Source organism: Pongo abelii, chromosome 2 (assembly GCF_028885655.2).
Source record: "Pongo abelii isolate AG06213 chromosome 2, NHGRI_mPonAbe1-v2.0_pri, whole genome shotgun sequence".
Classification (NCBI taxonomy): Eukaryota; Metazoa; Chordata; class Mammalia; order Primates; family Hominidae; genus Pongo; species Pongo abelii.
Genome location: NC_085928.1, coordinates 141,907,776 through 141,928,399, shown reverse-complemented (window position 1 = coordinate 141,928,399; position 20,624 = coordinate 141,907,776). Strand labels below are relative to the sequence as shown.

At 38.3% G+C, this 20,624-nt stretch overlaps 1 protein-coding gene across 1 annotated transcript in view; it reads right to left on the bottom strand.

Annotated features, from left to right (window-relative positions):
* The window catches only part of DNAJC13 (DnaJ heat shock protein family (Hsp40) member C13), a 118,432-nt gene extending 105,000 nt beyond the window's left edge, over positions 1 to 13,432 (bottom strand). The window contains exon 1 of the mRNA XM_009239322.4: positions 13,298 to 13,432. The gene's annotated coding sequence lies outside the window, so the exon portion shown is untranslated. The remainder of the gene's footprint in view (positions 1 to 13,297) is intronic.
* Between the last annotated feature and the right edge of the window lie 7,192 nt (positions 13,433 to 20,624).

Sequence of the window (20,624 nt, the reverse complement as noted above, 5' to 3'; positions counted from 1 at the left end):
TCAGCAGTTCATGCTTTGAAAAATAACAAAAGGAACCACAAGTAACACCAAGTTTAAAGAAGCTTTTATTGTTACCGGAAAGAAGAAATTTCTTACAGTCAACTAACATCTTCCTACTAGCGAGTATAGGCACAGCTAAATGTAGTCCTGACAGTTGGTGTGGTGTTTTGTTTGTCTGTTTCTGGATTTCATACCTGGGATGACCAAGGCACCCAACTAAGATTTATTAAACCCAGGAAGCATTATTCCTGCCGTCTGAATCTTTTGCAGTAAATGATATTGCTGAAAAGAAACCTGAGCAGTATCTCTGAAGACTCACCAAAAAAGGGAGAGAGAGATATATATAGGTGTACAGATATTTTTCCCCATATAACTGAAGAGTGGAACAATGAAAGAGAAAGGCAGATAGAAAAGGTGAATGGCTGATACTGAAGAATGGGGTTTGCATTCCTAGTCTATAACTTAAGATATTGGAATAACTGACTCTGTACCAAGGGCCTATCTTGGGGAAACTGAGAAACAAGAAAATGTGTTGAGTGGAGACTGGTTGATAAAATTAAGGATCTAAAAATTAAAATGAAAGGCAGAGAAAAATAAAGATTTTTAAATGACAACCATAAAAACACAGAGCATGACCCAGAAGGAATAAAGATCCCTAATAAACCCATAGCGGGGAATAAGAACAAAATAATCTCACAATAACAAAAGAAATACATGAATTATTAAATAATTTTTTTAAATAATTTTAAAAATAAACACCTAAAGAATGACCTCATAGGTATCACTGATTTGGGGTTATAGAACTCCAACAGACCTTTTGGGACATGAATTAAATAACTTTACATCAAGAAGGCTTTTGAAGGTCTATAAACCTGGAGATGATGAAAGCACCAGACTCCAGAGAGTCCTTAGATTAGGATAGATGAAAGGAGCATGAGAAGATATAACACATTAAGATAAAAGTAAACTACCAACGACCTGGCCTATTAGAATAAATATTGTATTCCTGATGCAGATTAGAATGCTGACAGAAAACTACTGTAGGAGGAAAGAAGTAATACTTCAATTCTCTGGAAGTTCATATCATCAGTACAAGTTCCTATGTCCAATATTTACACACCTGATAATTTTCTGTCTCTAATATTTAAGAAAGCAACAAGTGATGTTTTACTCTGCATCCAATAAAAGGCTAGTAAAATGGGCTTTTTATGGAAGAAAATTGCTCCACCATTTGAAAAGCTTGCCTTCAACTACGTTATATTTATATAAGGGTATATCTGAGAGGTAAGGGAGGGAAGAGACACCCCACTACCTAGCCAAGTCAACCCCAGAAATAGTGGAATAATTCAATGCTATATTACCGTCTGCCTAACCTCAAAATGGAAATCAGGATAATGCTTTTCCATTTTAAAACTCCATTGAAGACTGCCTTTAATAAAGTTGGGGGAAGCAAGGTGACTCTAATCTGGAAATTTATGACATGTCCTGAAATTATTAAACAACTTATATTGAATACTCATCACATGTTAGTGATCAGCCTATGCATTTACCATGCATTTATTTCATTTTGTCCCCATAACAACACTGCAGTACAGGTATGACTGTCATTTTATTGACAAGAAAACTGATAAATAAATCACTTTTCTAAGGTAACACAGCTGGTAAGCGATTGGGCCAGACTTTGGACCAACCTCCTTAACTTCCACACCCTAGGTTCTTAACCTAAACTTTAATACCTTACCTCAACTTTAAGGAAAAAAAAAAAACTTCACCCTGACCATGTAATTACAGATGTATCATTTGACTGCAAATTCCTGGAATAATTCAGAACTAGTTTCAGTTATTGTCTTCATCTGGACAGATGACACTTGTTAGAAATAACTTTGAAATCTACAATTTTAAGCAGTAAAACAAATTACCATATTCAACATAGGACAAAAGAAATACAACGAAGTCTCCAAAGCTGAAATATTCTATCATCTATAAATAAACTTTCAAAATATTTCCTTCTTTATATAAGCTAAAAAACATTTTTTGGCTGGGCACCGTAGCTCACGCCTGTAATCCTGGCACTTTGGGAGGCCGAGGTGGACAGATTACAAGGTTAGGAGTTTGAGACCACCCTGGCTAACATGGTGAAACCCCTCTACTAAAAATACAAAAATTAGCTAGGTGTGGTAGAGAATGCCTGTAATCCCAGCTACTTGGGAGGCTGAGGCAGGAGAATTGTTTGAATCCAGGAGGCAGAGGTTGCAGTGAGCTGAGATGGCATCACTGCACTCCATCCGGGCTGACAGAGCAGGACTCTGTCTGGGGGGGGCGGGGGGTAGGACATTTTTTAACAAAGTGTTCAAAACAAACATACAATGACAAAAATTGGTTACCAATATATGATATCAGGATACTCTTTAAAGAGAGTTCAATTACTCTAACCAACATCGAGCTTTTAAAATAACCAGATTGGCTAGGCACCGTGTCTCATGCCTGTAATCCTAGCACTTTGGGAGGCTACCGTGGGAGGATCACTGGAGTCCAGGAGTTTGAGACCAGCCTGGGCAACATGGCAAGACCCCCATCTCTATTTAAATATAAATTTTAGATGAAAAAAAAAGATAAGATAACCAGATAAATGAGATCTGAAGCTGAGATCTATTTCTTGGCAGTGTAATATTAGCCCATCCACATTTTTCAGGTAAGTCTATTTTACATTCTCAGTAAAATCTTAACTACTCTTTGATAAAGTCATTTCAGCCAATGAATGGCAAGTGGTCTGGAAACTGCATTAACTCTTTTAGACCATGAAGATACTTTTAGAGAACGCAGGTAACTCACTAATGAAGGTAATGGCAATGCACAAAGATCAGAAAATGTACCAACTATGTATCATTCAAAGTGAGAAGTAGAATAATTTCAAGATAATAATTGGCAAATGAGTGAAGACAAGTCTAGAGGTCCTCCAAGTACAGTAGTCAGGTATCATTCAATCTGGGAAGACCCTGGAATACCTCCCTAGGGCACTGATCACAGAGCTGCCATTCCACATGCTATATGTTAACTAGAGACTAGCACAACAAGCTATATTAAGATTCCATTAAAGTGATGTTAATAATCTATTTATTACCAAGGTAAGGCTGGAGAATTTTTATAACTGGCATTTACTGGCTGCGTAACTTTGAACAAAAGTTTCTGAATTTATCTGAATTACAGTACGTCTATAAAATAGGAATAACTGTCCCGAAGGGCTATGGTGAGGACTAAATGAGATAACCCAAAAAAAGAAGTTATTTTGAGTATTTCTATTATATCTTATTTTCAAGAACTTACCAGTTATTGTACCTAATACAGCATTTTGGGGGGAAATTCTATTAAATTACTTGATTTTCTCTAAATCTTTTATTAATTTCAATCCTTCTAGTATGCAATAGATATCACCTAGAATGTTCACCTTCAACAGTACAGTGTTCTATTGATTTAATCAGCATTCAGTTTTACTTAACCATTCAAAAATAACTATAATATATATTTCTTAAACTGAATGATGTACATGAGGTTGCCATTTATTATTGTTACTCATTATTATTTTATTGTTACAATTTATGTTTCCCATAAAACGTTTTTAAAAAGAAAAAAATATTGCTGGGTGCGGTGGCTCACGCCTGTAGTCCCAGCACTTTGGGAGGCCAATGCAGGCAGATCACTTGAGTCCAGGAGTTCAAGACCAGCCCAGGCAACATGGCAAAACCGTGTCTCTACTAAAAATACAAAAAATTAGCTGGGTGTCACATGGCACACGCCTACAGTCCCAGCTACTTGGGGGGCTGAGGTGGGAGGACCACTTGAGCCTGGGAGGCTGAGGCTGCAGTGAGCGAGCCCTCATCTTGCCACTGCACTCCAGCCTGGGTGACAGAGTCAGACCCTGTCTCAAAAAAAAAAAAAAAATATATATATATATATATACACACACACACATACATACACACACACACATATGTATATATAAACACCAAGATAATCAGGATAGATGAAATTTTTAAAAATCATCTTGTCAACTATAACCCAACACTTAAGCTTGTTTTTATTTCAATTTTATTCCTACAAAATACTATTACAAGTCAATCTTATTTACTACATTTTTAATATTCCCCACTTAGGTATTTGAAATTTCAATTGTTAGAATTGTTTCCTTACATGTATCCAACCTAATATTTTTAAATTTATGTTTGATGGCTACAAATTAACTATGGCTTGAGAAACTTCCAAGAAAAACAAACTTCACAAAATTTAATCTCCAGTCAATATTTCCTCTGTACATTACTAAGCTCTAAAAGTGATTCAAAAAAATCATCACTTATAGGCAAAAACTCTTAAGCAACCATTGATTTCCACTATTTATGATGAAAAAAATCTGTAAAATGTCTAGTATCAGAAGCTCAAGTATCAAGCAGGTAATATCAGTAACAGTCATGTATAAGCACATGCTATAAACAACCATAAACTGTCCAACTAAAAAATGTAAACAGTTAAATGGTATCTTGAATGAGATCTTGGTAGCAGCTGTATCACTGGCATTTGCCATTCTGCCAGTTGTTTAGAGGCTATTCGAAATAGCAAGAATTTATCTGATCAAACTAACATCACTTAAATTTCATCTCCTTCATTCCTGCAATTGTGTTCCATATTTCAAATTCTCAAAGACCCATAATTCTTTCTGATGAGGAAAAATCAAATTTACATGCCTTTTGTAATTAAATTGCATTGAAAGCATCTCCAATTTTTGCAAGTCAGCTTCACTTGTTTTCATGCTATATCCTAAATTACACCACCAAAGAAACTTCTGTTTGTTCTTTTTATAGAACTGTCCTATGGGTTAAAAAGTCAAATTCAGGGCAACACAGGCATTTTGGCTAGATTCACTTCTCTCAATGAATACTACTGCATCATGCTTTCGAACAACACAATATTCTTGCATTCTCTAATTTATTACTGGCAGTAATACTGGCAAACCATTTAAGATCATTTATGGTTAAAATGAGAAAGATCTTTTAGAAGACACATAATTTTGACAGAAAACCACAGGATTTGGGAGTCCAGTGAGAAGAAGCCTACATCAAGCTGACACTAAAAAAAGCAAGATGAAGGGACTCAACACCATAGACACTCAAGCCAATTACGGTCAAGCTATAAGGAAAAGAATTTACACGCACAGCAAAATTAAGTATATACACATGGCTTGTGTTAAGCAAAAACACAAACAGAACAATCATTTAACTAGGGATGAATGAATACACTTAGAAAAAAATACACTAGTGAAAGAAGGATTGGCATTAATCAGGCTAGTCACCTGTTTAAAGCATGTACTTAGCATGATCAACTGGAAGTAATTTTTACACAAATATGACAACTTGCAGGGAACAGGTAAGCTACTAATTTTCCCATTTTGAGTCTGTAAAATGCAAGAACAGAACTTACTTTCATTAGCTCTGCCCTCAAGTAATTAAAAATGTGAATTTGTTTTGAAATGCATAAAAAACAAGATGGATTAATGGAAAGATGGACAGATCTGTGATAAAGCAAGTACAGTAAAATGTTAATGTAAAAACCTTTAGGTGGGCATTTGGGTATCTAATGTAAAGTTCTTTCAAACCGGCTGTAGGTGAAAATGTTTACAATATGTTGGGTGAAAATTGCAGAGTTTGCCTTTTCTGATCAAACTCTCCTACAACAGAAACAATGCTACATTCCAAAACCACACTTAAAATGTAGTAGACATTCACATCATAGGAACTAATTTATGAACGTAATATTTCCTACAGCTATATCTTACCAAAAAGGGAGGGGTAGTAAGGAGAACCATGGAAAGACTAACCCTTTGAAAAAATAACTAATGACAGTAATAGAGAGAATATCTTATATTGGCTTCTTGAGGATCTAGTTTTGTTTGTAACTGGATTCAAAATCTGAGTAAATCATAGCACTAGATTAGTTTGGTTTCAAACAAATGGTAAAAAATATAAATGGCTAACAGAATGTTAATTTTTACCCAGATTAAATAGCTACAACTAAACTGTTTAGATAGAATATGCTGTGTATGGGGGAAACTGCCATATGAACTTTAACCCTATTTTAAAATTTTAGCTTCATTTTAATATATGACTCAAGTACAGGTAAAAGCATTTTCTTCTAAATGAACAACAAATCAGTATGTGTAATATGTATGATACCAACAGGAATCTTAAACCATAAATACATCACAAAGTAAGATTTTAGTACCTACCATCTTAGCCTTCGTTAACTTATTGAAGAACCTGATACCTCCAGAGATAGATGTTGTTAAAGAATAAAAAAAGCCAGTGGTAATATCAAATTTCATCTGATAATCATATCTTCAAATAATTGCCCAAATATTTTAAAGTGAAGTGATTGTACTGTCACATCACAATCAACTTTTAACTAGTTCCACTACCATAGTGGCAGCTGAAATAATGAGATCTCCCCCATTGTTTTTAAAAACTTGATTCCTTTCTATTACAAACTGAGTATATATTAATGAAATACACGGCAAGAAAAATTCAAAAGCAACTCCTAAATCTGAAGAAACACTTAATGGGAGGAGGGGACAAGCATACCTACCATAGCAGTTAATTTTTTTGACCTCTTCTGTTCAACACTATAAATCAAGTATTGAAAAGAGACCTGTCTCTTCTATTTCTATCACGTGTATGCTCATTTCATCTGAGGGGAATAATTTGTATTTCTGACAAAACAGAAGTTTATCTGTTGTTAAAAAAATTCAAATTTTCTATGAAAGATGTATTACTATGACTCTTCCCTTTCCAAAGCTTAAAAATGCCTTAAATACTCACCTGAAAGCTTTCTTTCCAGAAACATGTTCACTTAAGCAATGCTTTGAAATCATTGCTATTGATCATTTACATATTTTTAGTTTATACACATTATTGTAACTTTATAGACCTAATTTCTATTTCATTTTATCTTTGAAGCATAACCTGGCTTATGCAAGAACAAAGTATACTATTTCTGTAAGCTCTTCAGCTTATCAACTTATTAAACTTATCAGCTTATTAAGGCACTTAATAATCATGCTCTACTATGGTAAACAGGCCCTGAAATGGGCAAAAGAAATTTTTAGCAGCCATATTTTAACTTGTTGCTGTTTTTCCTATCATTACAGTAAATGCATAATGTGGGACTAAATTTCCTAAGCTTTTAACAAATACAACTTGAAGACAGTTTTACAGAAAGCATCCTGAAAACCCAAACACTGTTCTTTTTATACTATTAAAAGACAAAAGTTTAATTTGCTACAATTTCCCCTTCACTCAATACAAAATAGCAATAACATACATTTCTAGTTTAGTTCTGAAATATCCGTATTATTCCTATCTCTTCTGTAGTGCTTTACAGTTTACAGAACACTACCAAATTATCTTAAAAAAGCAAAGTTTCACTTTTAAAATTAAGCCCATTAGCTCTAAGGTTTGGGGGGAAAATGGCTTATCTGCTCTAAGATTTGATAAACATTCAAAATACATTCCGTAGCTTGACTAGAAGTTTGAGGAGAGAAACCCCATAGCCTTAGATGACTAAGGAATACAATAAAAGTGAGAACACCATGTATATGCGTTTAAATGTATTATAGAATACATGAAATATCAGAGAACGTCTCCTCCATTCATAACCGTACCAATCCTTCCATTAAGTCGTGGCAACTAGAGCTGGCAAAAATCAAAGCATCAAAATAATTTTTAAGAGACAGGGTCTTCCTTTGTCACCCAGGCTGAAGTGCAGCAGCACAATCATAGGTCACTGTAATCTCGGTCTCCTGGGTTCAAGCAATCCTCCTGCCTCAGCCTCCCGAGCACACATCACCACAGCCAGCTAGTTATTTCATTTTTTGATGAGACGGGGTTGCTCAAGCTAGGTTGGAACTCCTGGCCTCAAGTGATCCTCCCGCCTCAGCCTTCCAAGTGCTGGGATTACATGTGTGATTATTGTGCACCCACCTAAAATAATTCTGGATTGCTTTAGGGGGTTTTCTATCTGATAATCAAAATATCAAACTCTTATTAATCCATTGCAAAGAGATATTACCACTGGGCATGTGCTAAATATGTGACTAGGCAGTGTTCTTCTAAGGGCAACTTGAGTGCTTAAACTGTAAAATTCCACTGACTTTAAAGCTCACACTTTTTCACAAGTAGTCCATAAAAGTATAAGTAAAACTCCCATATGTTGACAACTGAATAAAGAGCATCTGAAAAGAATCACTAGCAAGTTATATGTTTTATTGACTGAACCACACCTAAATGTACCTTTGCACAGGTAACTATCTTAAATTAGCAAAGATGATCATAGCCATGTTGGTTTAAACTATTTGTTACAAAGAAATCTAACTCAGTTACTCTCAAAGGAGTTCCTATGATTAAGAATCACTCCACATAACAAGAAGTGTTATAAATTGGCATGTGCTGGGTATGTGAACACTGCTGAAACAGAAAAAATATGTTGAAAACCACTGATTAAAATTTTGAACTAAAGTAATGGTTGGGCTAGGATGCCATCCCATCTGAGGCACTATGACTGGGAGCACTACTAGCATTTAGTGGATGAGACTAGATATTCAACATACATTACAGTCCCAAAGATAAGTACCGTCCACACCATACGACTTTCAAGTGTCCAAGTGAGCCAGGTGTGGTGGCTCACACCTGTAATCCCAGCATTCTGAGAGGCTGAGGTGGGAGGATTGCTTGAGCTCAGGAGTTCGAGACTAGCCTGGGCAACACAGTGAGACCTCATCTCTACTAAAAATAATAATAATAATAAAAAAAAGTTAGCTGGGCATGGCGTGCCTATGGCTCGAGATACTAAGGAGGCTAAGGTGGGAGGATCGCTTGAGCCCAGGAGATCAGGGCTACAGTGAGCTATGATTGTGTCACTGCACTCCAGCCTGGGCAACAGAGTGAGGTCTGGAAAAAAAAAAAAAAAAGAAAGAAAAGAAAAGAAAGTCCGGAAGTCCAAATGGTTAGTCATGTAGGCAAAAACCTATTTATAATGAATGAATCCCAGAATCTAATTGTTTTATATATAACTCACCAAGTACATTTTGTAGGCTTTAATATACAGAGATTTTTCCAGGAATGTGGCTACAATGTAAATTAAGAGATTATACTTTATTAACCCTGTTCTTTTCTGACAATGCTAATAATCCCAATTGTGGTATCTGAGTCACCAATGTGACAAATCTGTAGCCATCAACATTTCTGTCAAAAATCAAAATGGGCCAGGCATGGTGGCTCACACCTGTAATCCCAGCACTTTGGGAGGCCTGGGCGGGTGGATCACTTGAGGTCAGGAGTTCAAGACCAGCCTGGGCAACATGGTGAAACCCTGTCTCCTAAAAATACAGAAAAAAAAAAAAAATCAGCCCAGCGTGGTGGCAAGCGCCTGTAGTCCCAGCTACTCAGGAGGCTGAGGCAGAGGTTGCAGTGAGCTGAGATCGCGCCACTGCACTCCAGCCTGGGTGACAGAGCGAGATTGTCTCACAAAAAAAAAAAAAAAAAATCTCAAAATGATTCCATGTAAAGGTACAAGCCTCTGACACGTCCTTTGTGTATTTTGGTATAATCATACTTAACTATTTACATATTGAAATGCATATAGTCAATTCTGCTATAATGCTTTTTTGATCATGTGAATTTTAACAGGATTGGTGTATTACTGAACAATTTGAGCATGATGAAAATGTCACATTTGCTTATGGTGATTCTGTCCCAACACTAAGTGAACACAGAAAATTGTACCAAACTCAACTGAGCCATGCAGGAATTCACAAAATACACACACACACACTTCAGGTGGTCAATGAACCACATACATTCACATATATGTTACTAATTTTCCACTCCATCTTATAACTTTTTTTCCTTCTACTACTTCACAGTAATTCAGAAACTGTAACTCCATCCAATGCTCACTGCATTGTTTGCTCAAACTTTTTCAAGGCAAAATGTCATAATTATTATAGTATTTAACATGTACAAAACAGTTCTTTTTAAGCTCCTATCTTTTTAAAAAATGTATAATGATGACTGCTCTTTCTCTTGGGAGCTTTTGCTTTTTCATGGGCCTCATAATTTTTGGTTAAAAGCTGGCCATGTGTAGGAGTAGAGATTGAGGTAATTTTTATGACTGGAAATGAGCACGCCTGTTCTTTGTGAGGCCTTTGGTGAAGGGTTTGTGTTAATCTGGTTAGGAGTTGGACTTAGTTTATGATTTGTTTTTGCCATAGTTATCCTCAGTGTATTACAGCCTTCATGAATCTGCAGAACAGTTTTCTCTCTGGTGGGCGATGGTTTACTAGAGCAATGCCTGTTTGATTCTTTGTGTTGTGCCTCTTTGCATAATCTTGTTCCTTTCCTAGTAGTATTTTGTGGGTTACTTGTTACTGAAAGCTTCTTAGCTTGGTGTCAGGGGGTTGGGGGTGGGGGTAGGGGATACAGTATGATGTTCTGATTAAGTCTAAGTCAAACACTGTGTTCCTCAATCTCAGGAGGGCGGCATTCTCGCTTCTCTTGACCACTCCCGGCTGCAGTTTTGGGCTCAGGGCCCCTCCTCCAGGCATAAGATTCTCTCCCACTTCTCATCTACCCCCTGAATGTTCACCAATGGGGCCAAGAGAGATGCCCTTCTCCCCAGAGATTAAAGCTTTTTTCCATAGAAAAGGGAGACGGGAAGAATCACAGCAGTTTCTTGACCCTCTTAAAAGTTCTGTTGCTGTTCCTCTCCCTCTCAATCTGCACAACAGACTCACCCAGGGTTCTTTCCAATCTTTTCTAGTAGACTCAGGGAGGTTTGTGGATAAGAGTTTGCAAGATTGTGCATTCAGCTTTCCTCATACTTTTTGTCCAGTTGTGTCTGAAGACAGTAAATAGAAATTGACATCTACTCTCTGTAAGCACGTCTCTCAAATTTTCAGCCAGTGGTTTTGCTCTGTGGACTCAGCTCTTTAATAGATTTCGAAAAAGTCATGAACTTGTAGTGTAGGTCTTTTTTTGTTGCAGAAGTGAGAGCAAAGCTTCTTTTTTGTCTCAGGGCCAAAGCCAGAGGTAGTTACATTATTTATAAACTAAAGATAGCAAAGAAGGTGTTACTATTTTTTATAAAAAGGAAGCCTTTATTGGGTCTAATAAAGTTGAGAAACACTGACTCAACGAACTCTTTCAAAATATTAATAACTCCCCTTTAACTACTGCCATGTTTTACAGTGAACATTTAGGCCAAAACCTATTTGTAGCAACCAAATTTGTGCTGCAGTTTATCTGCACAGCCTGTTTCAATTACTAATTTAAAGTACCTCAATCAGAAGCAGGGGAAAGGTATGTGTAGCAGAAACCTCAAATTCACCTGTGTAAACAGAACTGGTTGAGGAATGAAGCCAAATTAGTTAAAACACATCTTTTCAATTTCAACCCTAATTTAGGACCTATTGAGAACGAGACTCCACTATCAACCTTTTAACAAATTTAATAAAGCCAGTATTGTTACAGTCCACCTGGGCAAGGCAACCATCTTCTATTTATTTGTGGATAAAGTTAAATTATTCCAAATAATTCATTCATTTATTGATAATATTTTATTTTTTAGCTTAAGTATTTTGTTTACAACTAAGCTTGTTAACAATATATAACATTAATATATTTTAGACTATTTATTACTACCACTTTAGAAAAAGAGGAATATTCATTGCCTCTCAGTGGAATACAAATGCTGATATTTTCCATGAACTGAACTCTAGCCTTAAGGTTCTTTACATTCTTATTTCTTAATAATCCTCTGACTCCTCTTTTCCTCCCTTAATATGTTCTACTTCCTGTTTTCAAACAAGGAGTATAATGTAATAATTTCTACACAAGGACGTGTGTTGCCTGAATGCACTGTGCTATTAATAGCACAAGCCAAGTTTGAGATATAGTAGCTTAAAAAGCGTTTCACATTACACAAAATGTGAACAAGGTTTTATGTTATATGATAGATAAGTCAATAAAGCACTTTACAAAAATCAAAGAATTGTGTTCTGGATACCGAATTTCTGACAAGTGGTTTCTATAAATTTATTTTTTTAAGACAAATTCTGTTTCATACTCCCATAAACTCGAAGCACTGGTAATATATTACAAAACCTGATCACTGTAGTTTTCCCTGCAGGCAGTAGTTTCAAACCCAGAAACCTATCAAGCCCATAAACTGAGAAAGAAAATATAGTAAGAATTACTGCGGGCAGGTCTTGAACTTCTACTTTTTTCCCAAGACACTATATTACAAAAGGCTCAACGTAACTGTACACTATAAAGCCCTTCATAGAGGACGCAACAGCATCAGGTAGAGAACCTCCTTTTTGAGGGAAATCAGAATAACGTAAAAGGGAAAAGCAGAGGGAAAATGAGAAATAATTACTTTGGGAGACCACCGCCACATTAGGGTTAAATCTTTACTTTTTTCCCCCCTTCTAAGCAACGGACACAGGAAACAATCTCAAGACAAAAGTGGTTAACGGAACACTCTACAAAAGGAGAAAATTTAAGGGAAGGCACTCTTAAGCATAGTTAAGTATCAAATAAGCGATTAACAGCCACTTCACTGAGCGTCTAAGTCCTACTGCACCCACTCCAAAGGCCACATTCAAAGGTAAAATCACAGCAGCGGGGGAAAGGCCACGTGAATAAGCTGCCTTGCAGGAAGGAAAAACCTTGGGGGAGAAAATGATTTTAGAAAAAGTACTGGAGAACAGACGACGCGGATGCTCATTTCCTAACAAAACGAAACAAAGCAAAGAAAGTCAGTCTGCAGGACTTGTTCGGAAGGAGGGTCGCTGACCCAAAGAAACAAGAGTTGCCGGCATCCAGCAGGAAGGGTGCTCAGACTAGGAGACTGGAAGGGAATCCCGAGGGCGGAGCCCACAAGGGAATGAAGAGCCCGTGGGGTAAGGGTATGTTAAGGCGACTGAAAGAGCGTACTAGGTATAAAACAGGCAAAAAGAGGGGTGGGGCTGGACAGGGCAGCGCCCTGAGCTAATGTCACTCAAACCCGGGGGGGGCGTCCAACGGAAGGAACCAGACCAGCAGCGTGGGGGAAGGATAATCTGCTTCCTTAGCAGCTGCAAGCTGCAGCAGCCAAGACCACCCCGTTTTCCCTGCCCTGAGCCCCACAAAGTCCCCACGGCGTGGGAAGGGAGTAAGGCAGAGCCCCAGAGTCCAGTGCCCGGAGTCGGCTTTACCTTCGCGGGAGGCTGGAGAAGCTCCAGCCCTAGCTCCTCCCGCCGCCGGCTCAGCTTCCAGAGTGGGATGAGGTGCCCTCCAGCCTCCTCACCCTCACCACTTCCCCTTTCCCCCGCCGGGGCCCTGCAGCTCCGCTGCCGCGGGTTCCTGGTGCCGCCGCGGCGCTGCCTCCCCGCCCCCTCCGCCTCCTCCCTCTGCCTCTCAGAGTTTCACTCTGGAGGCCGCCATCTTCGCTCAGGCTTTGAGCGACCGCGCTCTAATACGCCTGCGTCGCCACCGCCCAGGCTGTCACGAGACCCAGTCAGCTGATTTCAACTGTTCCGTCTTCTGCCCCGCCCTCCCCGTCCCGATCGTTCTTTCCCTGAAATTCTACGTTCTCCCGGCCAGCCCCCTAGCAGCTACACATGCGCAGAGTAACGACGCCGGCCGTGGGATTTGGATTCCACGCGGCGCGTGAGGGGGCGGGCGCCTCGGTGGGTGCTGAAAAGGACACGCCCATGGGCGCGCGCGCGTGCCCACGACCACGCCCCTCCGGCGTGTGCCTTAGGGCCGCGCCCCTCCGCTTGTGTCTTGCGGAGAGTAGGGTCGCAACCCGGTACTTAAGCTTTAAGCCCGAGGAAATCTTGTTTTAAATCACCTCTTTTTAGCTCTTGCCGTCAAGTGCCATGTAGTATCTGCGAGGCAGTCTGAAGCCTCAGTCTATCTCCTGGTTTGGCTGGATTGGGAGCCAGCAGGTTCATTTACTATTGAGACATCCTGAACGACAGCAGAGCAGGGTTTAAGTTATGGATGCTCTGGAAGGTCTCGGAGACCAAATTCTCGGAGACGCCTAAGGCATGTGCAGGTGGGAATGCTGGAAAGATAGTTCTGGTAGCCCCATTTATTGTGTCCGGCTCAAGTGTTTAGAAGTTTACTTAAAACTACTTAATCTTCAACTCTCTGAGATAGGAATCATCCTCGTTTTGCAGATAAGTTGAGGCCCAGCCTCAGAGTAGTGGATTTGATGTTTGCACCCAAGTAATTTGAACCCAGAACCTGTGCCCTCTGGATAACCATCTTCCTGAACCTCACCTGAGAGGGGAGTCAGGGTAGTGAAAAGAGGGGATATTGGGACTAAAGGATTCAGCTAGAAATTATGTGTTCTCTGTGGGCTATGGTTTAAATAAGAAAGGTCAATGTCCACTCCCAGATCTGAGCCGTAAAGACCACAGTTTAAAAATTAGTGATTAAAAAAAAATAGTGATTCTGCTGCAGACTTCAAAGTAGAGGCAGTGTAGGGTGACCTGCATGGATACATTATTGTTTAAGGGTTAAAGGTCTCTGATAAGGAGTTGAATACTCATTCTTCATGGCAGTCCTGAAATTGTGATTTCTTGGCGTCCCCTTCAGCAGTTGGCTCATTTTATAGACAGCGATTGCAGGATGAAAAAATGTGGAAAAATGGTTTTTACAGACTTTACCTCTTGACTCTATTAACCCTTTGCCCTACCTTAGGGGGGAAAAAGACTATTTGTGTTTATCCTTAGACTTTTCTGTAATGCAGCAGTAAGATAAGGTGCATGTAAGGGAAGGTACCAGGAATAGCTGGGTGTGGGAAGACAGAACCCGAAATAGAGTAGGAAGGGAGGAGGAGGAAAAAGAAACAGGAGGGCTGTGTTAAGGGGCCTTATTGGCTTATCCCATGGAAACAGAAACGTGTTTATGTGGTTACAAAGCCTTCCAATAATCCCAAAAGTAAATGTGGGGTATATTATTTCGATTTTATAGAAGCAGCAGACCCAGAGAGTCCAGGAGACTTGCTAAAGGTGACCTAACTCCTACAGGTTGAGCCAAGATTAAGACACGGGGCCTGCCTGTAACATCAAGGCCAGTGAACTATTAAACCTCCACGCTGCCTCTCTGTTCAATATTTGAGACCAATAAAATCAATTCTCAGTGTTGAGAGGCGCCTTAGGCATCATGAACTGTCCCCATCCTCTGTAGCGGAAAATTGCCTCACAAGACATCTTTTTCCATTGTATTTTTATAAGCCATTTTCCTTGTATTCAGCCAACTTGCACTCTCTTCTATGAGTAGTTATTTTGTCTTTGTTTCTTGCTCTTTTCTTCTTGTATGTGACATTCATTTAAGGACTTACCAGTACAGCTTATCACACTTTCCCACTCCCTCTCCCGTGCATATCCTTCTAACTACCCCTGCTACAGATACTCATTTTAAGAAACCATATTCAAAGTACTTTCAACCATTGTTCACAAGATGTAGTTTCAAGCCTTTTCACAACTACTGGTTGCTTTTAACTGGATCCATACAATTGGATCCTTCTTAAAATGCCACAACAAAATACAAGAGTCAGAGAGAGTAGGACTTGTCTCTTCTTTCCCTATTACGTTAAATCAGTTTGATCCTTTCCGCACCCAACTCTTTTTTAAAAGAGTGACAAATGCACACTTCTTTTTCTGGATTTGTCTTTTTATTCAAAATTGAAGTTTGCACTAGCGTTTCTGACACTTTCATAGTGCAGATGTATCAAATTGACAATCTAAATTATGTGATGTACACTTAAAATATTTCACAGCTTTTTAAAAAATACATTTCACAGCCTTTTAGGCACCAATAGCCTTTATCAGTCTCCAAAGTTAGCATACAAGGCTGGAGGGATCTAAGACTTTAGCCCACAAGAATGTCAGACACTTACTTATCTAATTCCAATTGCTGCTAAATTGACCTTCCGAATTATATCAGTGCCCAGATCCAAAATAAATCCTTAAGAACTCATACCACTCAACAATGCTTGAACTATGTTTTCAATACAGTAGCCACTAGCCCCATGTGGCTACTGAACACAGAATAAAAATTAAAATTGTTATGAAAAAATGTAAAATGTTGCATTAGCAATTTTTATATTGATTACACGTGTTAAAGAAAAAAAAATTTAGGCCGGGCACTGTGCCTCACGCCTGTAATCCCAGCACTTTGGGAGGCTGAGGCGGGTGGATCACCTGGGGGCAGGAGTTCAAGAACAGCCTGGCCAACATGATGAAACCTCGTCTCTACTAAATATACAAAAATTAGGCGGGCCTGGTGGTGCATGCCTGTAATCCCAGCTACTCGGGATGCTGAGGCAGGAGAATCACTTGAACCTGGGAGGCGGAGGTTGCAGTGAGCCGAGATGGTGCCACTGCACTCCAGCCTGGGCAACAAGAGTGAAACTCCATCTCAAAAAAAAAAAAAATTATTTAATGATACTTGTTAAAGCTTGGTAATAGGCTGAGCATGATGGCTGAAACCTGTAATCCCAAGGCCAAGTCAGGAGGCCAAGTCAGGAGGATCACTTGAGGCCAGGAGTTTGAGACCAGCCTATGCAATGTAGTGGGACCCCATTGCTACAAAATAATAAAAATAAAAGAATTATCTGGGCATGGGGGCATGCCCCTGTAGTGCTAGTTATTCAGGAGGCTGAGGTGAGAGGATCTCTTGAGCCCAGGAGTTCGAGGTTACAGTGAGCTATAATTGTGCCACTCCTGCCTGGGCAACAGAGCGAGACCGTGTACCCCCTGCTCCCCACAAAAAAGATTTTATTCAGTTTATTTACGACCATCACAATAGGTACAGGAGCCACTGCAACAGGGGCTTGCAGTAAGGGAGAGAGACTGGGCTCAAGTCAGAAAACAACACAGGCGAGTATGCATTTATCTCCAAGGAACGGTGTGTGGGGGTCAGTGGATGGAAAATTACTAAGAGGAAACATCAGGGGTGAGCGGGGATCCTGGCTAAACCTACGTAACAGGATTCTTGCTAAAGACAGGCCAGGGTGATTAGACATCTTCTGGGGGAAGGTGAAAGATGAGGAATCTGATCACATATCAAGGGAATTTTGGCTAAACTGACTTAGCCAGGTTCTTTTGCAGACTAGACTTTTCAAGGAAGCACATAGAGGGGCCTAAGGAAAGGTTCAGAAGCCTGATTAAAATTTGGCTGAGCAAAGACTCTTTGTCACATGTGGAAATGATAATATTATGGCTGTATATTCGGTTAAATTAAATGTTATTAAAATTAATTTCACTTGTTTCTTTTAAGAAATGTAGCTACTAGTAAATGTAAAATTAAATATATGGCTCCCATTGTATTTCTCTTGGACAATGCTGCTATTAGAAAATCTTGTGCAAGCAAACAGTAAGTGTCAGAAAACAACTACGTCGAGTTGGTGAGCTTGAAGCCTCCACAGAATCTTCTACTGGACTTCATTTTAATTTGTTATGTGATTGGTTGGTTGGTTGTTTTTAGTGGTTTTTCTCAAGATTTATCTGGCCACACGTATTTAGTTTTCTGTGTTTCTCTATACTGTAATTGTATAGACTTGAAATTATTTACATGACAGATTATGACATGAAAATTTCTTGACATATATACATATCTGCATATATATATAGGTTCCACAATTTTTGTTTTGTAAATGATAGCCTGGCTTCCCTAGCTCACTTAATCCTACCCCAGGAACTCTAGTTTTATTATTAATGTGAATGAAAATATCTTTTTAAATAGTATAATGATGTTCATACATAAAGGATTTTGAATTTATTATATTTTCTTAACAAAAACATGCTTTCATTTAATTACAGGAAATTATCTAGATTTGATTATATTTTCAAAGATGGATGAGGAGGGAAAAGAAAATACTTATTCTGTGGTCTAACAATTTTAAACTATTATTGAAATTTTAACTGGTTAAGAAAAAGGCCTGTGTTCTTTTTCCTTATTAAATTTAACCACAGCTGCTCTTTTACAATATATACACTGCTGAGGGTTTTCTAATTCAGGTGTTCTTACTAATTAATTCAAATACTTATTGTATTATCAGATTTGAGAAAACTCAAGAACCTTATGTGGTTTTTTCCATAAAGGGTTTTGAAGTGAACAAGATTTCCAATCTGCTATGAAATTATTATATTCAGACATTTTTAGTCATCAGCACTTGAAGGAAATATAATGTAGTTTAAAAAACTCACAGGCACGTTCGTTATCCTCTTTGAGTCTTAGTTCCCTCTTCTGTAAACTTCGGATATTGATACCTACCTTGAGAGACATTTGCAGAAGTTAAATAACTTATGAAGAGCACTTCATTACTGAGCACACACTATAGTTAGTATCAAGGTCTCCAGCTTGTTTATGTTGTCCTTGTCCTTGAGTTTTTAAATGAAACAGGTTTGCTGTAGTTCTTATCATCAGAGGACCAACCAGATGCAGATAATACAGATAATAACTTATATAGAGCAGTTCATTACTGAGCGCCCACTATAGTTAATATCAGGGTCTCCAGCTTCTTTAATCCCTGTCCTTGCGTTTTTAAATGAAACAGGTTTGCTGTAGTTCTTATTATCAGAGGACTAACCAGATGCTAATAATATAGAATGTCAGATAAGCAGATATTCTGTATTATTAGCAGAATGGGGAAAGTTCAAGTGTTCATTCTTAACAACCATATTTGAATACTCCTATCATGAAAAATCATTAAATAGTTCATTTTATTTATTATAGAGAACACAGAGTTGACTTGTTCAATTCATCTGTGAATGTTAACAATGCAGAAAAGACTTAGATGCATGGAATTTCGACAGTCACAATATATTTTTAAAATGGTGATCCAAAACTTGACCATGAGGAAGTTCTTAGAATGACAATGACTCATTCACGCCTAAATCAAGGTGAGTTAATCAGGTGCAACAAAAGCTTTTTTTCTCACTAATTTTGTTAAAGATCATTGCAACCACATAGAAAGAAAGGATATCTATTCATTAATCTTGGATAATAACTTATTCATATTATGCCTATCTGAGAACATAAAACTTCATTACCCAAATGATTGCTGGCTTTGAGCATATAAAGATGATATGACTGTTATTTCCATGTAAAACTTAATTTTTTCAATGAAAAGATGATTTTTTTTCCTTCTTGTGAGCAACAGTAAATGAGGTGGCAGCCACCTACTTAGCGTAAAGGAAAATAAAACATAAAAGAAGTAGTATTTCAAGCTCAACTAATTAGCTTTTAAAGTTATTGGTTCTCAAATCTATACTGTGAATTCTGAGAAAAAAAAAGAGTAAATCAATGTAAACCAAAATAAAAAGCACATACTAACAAAGCCAATTTGAAAATAATCTTACTAATATAGAAGAAACTCACATATACTAGTCACTGCAAATGTTAAAGTTACTTTGGGTCTATTCGTAATCTGCCTGTCAGATAAACTTTGAGAGTTGAAGGATTATACATCACACTACTATAGAGACACATGCACACACATATGTTTATTGCAGCACTATTTACAATAGCAAAGACCTGGAACCAACTCAAATGCCCATCAATGATAGACTGGATAAAGCAAATGTGGCACATATACACCATGGAATACTATGCAGCCATAACAAAGAATGAGTTCATATCTTTTGCAGGGACATGGATGAAGCTGGAAACCATCATCCTCAGAAAACTAACACAGCAACAGAAAACCAAACACCGCATGTTCTCACTCATAAGTGTGAGTTGAAAAATGAGAACACATAGACACAGGGAGGGGAACATCACGCACTGGGGCCTGTTGTGGGGTGGGGGAAAGGAGAGGGAGAGCATTAGGACAAATACCTAATGCATGCGGAGCTTAAAACCTAGATGACAGGTTGATAGGTGCAGCAAATCACCATGGCACATGTATACCTATGCAACAAACCTGCACGTTCAGCACATGTATCCCAGAACTTAAACTAAAATTTTGTTTAAAAAAGGCTTTTTTAAAAAAAGTCTGTAACCATCAGCGCATGTATCCCAGAACTTAAAGTAAAATTTAAAAAAAAGTATGGTTTGAACATGTTAAGTTTTAGAAACCCTGTATATTTCCAGAGTAAATACTATTGCCTACCCAATATCATTTTCCTCTTCTTCACTACAAGTTGAAGGTGGCAATGTGCCACCTACAAGTACTACATCGTCAGCCTCCTCTCAGGTGGGCTGACCATATCAGAGATGACGTAAGTCTGGCCGATGAAACATAAGCAGACATTGTTGGTGTGGGCTACCAGATTCAGCTAGTAGGTGTCCTTTTTTCCCCACCCTTTATTTTTTTTGTGCCCAGAGCATAGTTGTGATGGCTAGAGCTGCTTGTCTCTGGGCATCTGCTTCATTTCTGAATTCATTGCTCAATGATGTTATATTTTCTAAGGGCTGGGCTATTGAGTGTCACTGTGTTATTCATGCAAATAAAAAGAAATTAATAGAGTATTACTATTTCAGCACAATATAGTAAGAGGCTACCAATAAAAATAGCCACATTAA